Below are 5,000 nucleotides of genomic sequence, written 5' to 3'. Positions count from 1 at the left end.
GATTGGAGTTTCCTGAGTCAATAACTCCTGAGCTAAACGCTGTTACTACACAAATAACACCTCTTTTCTATCGTAGTAATGTAGAGACGCAGCTACAACCGTGTTTTGTGTAGTAACAGTGTTTAGCTCAGGAGTTATTGACTCGGGAAACTCCAATCTGTGAATATGTGACCAACTTTACTTAAGACGCCGAGGCGCTTTTTTCCTTCTCGATAGGTGAGTAACGTTGGTTTTGCTTTGTTACACAGAACTAATATATGTCTTTGTCCTTTACATGATTATGTTTGTGTGTCATTTTTGCTTGTTTGTTTATCTGCAATCGTATTGTTCTTCACTTCAGCTATGATAAAGACACATTTCTTTCTGTTAGTTGCCTGGGTTACGTATGTATGTGTGGGCGGAGCTATCGATACAGGGGTGGGACCCATTTGGGTTAGGGGCGTGTTTGTTTTGGTGATTTCAAATGTCAACATTGGCTTTCAAACATCGGAGACCCCACCTTTAAGTTCAGTAAAACTGTCTCAGACGTTAGAGACTTTGTAAAACCTGTACATCTGATACACTGCCAGCCACCTCACAAATTAAACCCCTGTTTTTTCGCATAATTAAGTGCTGTTTTCTGGCTCAGTGGTGGATTTTAAGACCTGGTTAAGCCTGTTAGCTACATGTGCCTGGTCTGACTAAGTGTTTTTAACAGCCGGGATAAACAGCGCTTTTTTTATTTCGATATGGATTTATTGATCAGTGAGATTGTGTGGCATGTGAGTGCTGATAATTCCCTGTCTAACTATCTGGGAGATGATTCAGCAATCAGGTCTTTGTCTGTGTGTGTGTGTGTGTGTGTGTGTGTGAAATAATTTCAAAATGAAAATATTTACATGTGATTTATTTTTCATGTGATTAATTATTTTTGCATGAACTTATTTTCCCTATGAAGGGGATGATTCGGATGAATCGTTTTGACCTGATTCCTTAATTCTTACCTTTTATTTAAACCTTTTTTTTTTTTTTTTTTTTTTGCACAGATTAGTTATTCTCCCTCGTTATGTCATGTATGATGCATAGTGTACCTGATTTTGTATGACCTCATGTAACCTCACAATATTATGGGATGGATGAAACAGGTCCAGTGTGAGTATAAACTAAATGTGAGTCTCTGAAGCTGGCTTGAAAAATAACAGAATAGCTGATGGAAAGATAATGTCAATTAATGATAAGTCAGCAGCTGACGGAGAGAGAGAGAGAGAGAGAGAGAGAGAGAGACTAGTAATTAGGTCTGACATGTAGCATTAGCCTGTGACATTTCTCTTGTCTCTGCTTTTATTTGAGTTTGTGATTAGCAGAAGGAATGAAAGAACGGCTTCCAGTCGACGTCATCAGACGAAGCGCTACAGGGCTTATAGACATGCAGCAACAACACAAGGATATGATATCCTCAGCTCTAGAACTCGATTATCTGCTTAATGAAGTTAAAGGCATGAGCTGCTTAGGGATCATACACAGCTAATGCCGTATCAGAGCTTCCTGTATGTATGACAGATGAAGAATGTAATCACCAGTGATGGCTGATGGAACTGTTAAATCAAATCTCTATCAACAACCAGACAATCGAGCATTTAGTGATGAGCTACTGATGATGTGGAACAATCTTTTACAAACAGACACACACTTAAAGGCAAGAAGGTGCTTTGCAGCATGCCGTGTAACTCCAAACACTGAAGGTTAAACAGAAAAGTTTATTTCGTCTGTCTTTTTGTGTACAGTATCTGGTCAGCATGTGAAGTCCCAAAGTATTTTGGATTTAAAAAATGGGATGACGTAGTAAAATAACCACCTCGTTCACATTTATCACACGTACGACAACTAGCGTAATCAGGTGGTAGATAAAAAGGATACCGTTCCATTTTAGGTGGTTATATGGAAAATAAATATGTGTTGTACGCTCTAGGGTGCCCATCGTAGATAAACTGTAATGACATGCCCTCTAGGATGCCCCATCATCTATAAAATGTAAAGAAGTCCCCTCTAGGGTGCTCCTATTATGGATAAAATATGATTAAGTGCCCTCTAGGTTCTCCTTGGTAGATATAAAGTAATGAAGTGCCCACGAGGGTGCCTTATACTGGAATAAACACAACAAAGTGCCCTCTAGGGTGGTTCTACAGTAGATAAATGTGATGAAGTGCCCTCTAGGTGCTCCTTGGTAGATATAAAGTAATGAAGTGCCCACGAGGGTGCCTTATACTGGAATAAACACAATGAGGTGCCCTCTAGGGTGGTTCGACAGTAGATAAAATGTGATGAAGTGCCCTCTTGGTGCTCCTTGGTAGATAAAAAGTAATGAAGTGCCCACGAGGGTGCCTTATAATGGAATAAACACAACAAAGTGCCCTCTAGGGTGGTTCTACAGTAGATAAAATGTGATGAAGTGCCCTCTAGGTTCTCCTTGGTCGATATAAAGTAATGAAGTGCCCTCTAGGTGCTCCTTGGTAGATATAACGTAATGAAGTGCCCTCTAGGATGCCCCATCATTGATAAAATGTGAAGGATTTTTCTCTAGGGTGCCTGTATTGTAGGTAAAATGTTATGAAGTGCCCTCTAGTGCCCTCTAAGTGCCCTCATTGGTTGATATAAAGTAAGGAAGTGCTCTCTAGGGTGTCTTAAACTAAAAACAACAGGAAGAAGAGCCGTCTAGGATAGTTGTACAATGGATAAAACCTGATGAAGTGCCCTCTAGGGTGGTTCTACAGTAGATAAAATGTGAAGAAGTGCCCTCTAGGTGCTCCTTGGTAGATCTAAAGTAAGGAAGTGCTCTCTAGGGTGTCATAAACTAAAAACAACCAGGATGAAGTGCCCTCTAGGATAGTTATACAATTTATAAAACCTGATGAAGTGCCCTCTAGGGTGACTATCGCTGTTAAAATCTACAGTGGAAAGGCAGTATGATGAAATGTCTATTACGGTGCTGCTATTAGAGAACATGTAAAGAGTCAACGTGTGATGCCGTGTCCTTTTAGGGTTCCCTTATGTGTAGGACAAAAAGACGACGTTCTGTCTAGGATACGTGATGTCTGTATTTCTGAGTCGCTCTCACTCATTTGGATGTGTCTCTAAGTTTAAACCTTACTGACAGACATGTACTGAAGAAATATAGTAGAAGACACAGGTAAAGAACACACGCACACACACACACACACACACACACACACAAATCCTTTAATGTCTGTAATTATAACTAAATCCCACAGCCTGTGCATGTCAGCTCACCTTTCTCACAAATAACACGACACACACCGTACATTTCATGGACAAAATGTTTCCTGCCGATTTAAAGAAAAATACTGATTTATTATTTTTATACACACTTAGATTAGTCTTAGATTTCATGTTCTTTATTTAAAGCTGCAGGACTCGAGACTTTTCTGTATCGACTTTGACTCGTCTTGGATTGATTAGCATTTGCACTTAATGTCGTCTTCGAAAGAGCTGATCGTTTAAGTAAATTCTTGGCCTTGAAAAAGATTTATTTCTTTGTCATTTAAACTCGCTCTTGACTCAGATTCGACTCCTGAGTTTGACTCTTGAGGCTGATCTTTGGCCAAATCCTATTTCTGATGCTAGTTTACACGCTAACACGGGCGTTAGTAGAACGCAGTTAACCATCGAATATCAGGGGAGGTGAGGGAAGATGTGGCTCACTGATTAAGCCTTTGAGCTACAAACCATAGGGTAATGAGTTCAAATCTCAGCTCTGTGACGCTTTAAAGATCTGTGAAGAACCAAGTTCAGGTTCTTCAGATTTTGATCCATCCAAGCAGGAGGTGAAGAAAGAGTGTGGCTTTTCTGGATAAGATCAGACAATTAATTGTCTGTTGTAGTTATATTGACAGTATTTATAGTAAAATAACTCTGCTGCTCTGAAAGTACTACATCACCGTCTGGAAGATTTACACCTTTTTTTTGTAATTAGCTGTAAACATGAACTCACTGACTTCATAACACCATCAAACCCAGACACCAGGCGAAGCTTTTAAGATTTTAAACATATCCACTGTAGCCTCAAACTCCTTGTTCTTGGCTAATGGAAGAGGAACCTGACATGGTCTTCAGCTGTTCCGTCCATGTTGTTTTGTGTTCTGAGTAGGGCTAGGCGATAAAACGATAACGATATGTATCGTGATAGACACGTGATCGATACCAATAAAAAATGTGTCCGATAAAACGTTTGATATTTTTTATTCTTCGCGAAGGTTGCGAAGCAAGTTTGGTTGCATTAACAGAGGCACTCGCTCTCTGGTAACCTAGCAACGTAGGGAGTGACACGCTAACAGCCAGTCATGTAACAGTATCATGTTTGGTTGCGCCATATCGTCGTCTCGTGCTGGTCTGCTGGATTGATCTTCTTTAACCAGCGACTGATAAGCAGAAAATGAGCCGCAGCGAGCGAGGAAATTGTAAATAAAAGAGGAAAAGTCAGCTACTTTTTCATATTTCCGCAGGTTTTATATTTCAAACAATATTACTGTACTGTATCAGGTTTGTGTTTTATATTACAGATGTATCTCAGTCTACCTCAGTTTTATTTATGTTTACAAAACCCTGCACAGATTTTAAAACACTTTATTCACCTTCTGGGTCATAAAAAAAATCAATAATTATCGATATCGACCGATATGAAACACTGATATCGTGATACAGTTTTCAGCCACATCGCCCAGCCCTAGTTCTGAGATGCTTTTCTGCTCACCGTGGTTGTTCAGGGTGATTATCTGAGTTACCATTCTGACTCTTTTACAAGCTGCTTTTGGTTGGTTTTTACGCTGTGCGCTATTATTTATAGGACGTCACTGTGTGAAAATCCTAGATCATCATCAGTTACTGTCTTGTGTGTCTTGCACCACCGAGTCACAGTCACACCAAATAAATGAACTTTCCTACTCCGATGCTAGTAAATTAGCATAAAGATAATATTACTATGTGGAGTTTTATTAACGAAGCAC

Source organism: Tachysurus vachellii, chromosome 2 (genome assembly GCF_030014155.1).
Source record: "Tachysurus vachellii isolate PV-2020 chromosome 2, HZAU_Pvac_v1, whole genome shotgun sequence".
Classification (NCBI taxonomy): domain Eukaryota; kingdom Metazoa; phylum Chordata; class Actinopteri; order Siluriformes; family Bagridae; genus Tachysurus; species Tachysurus vachellii.
Note: the sequence above shows the minus strand (reverse complement) of the source record.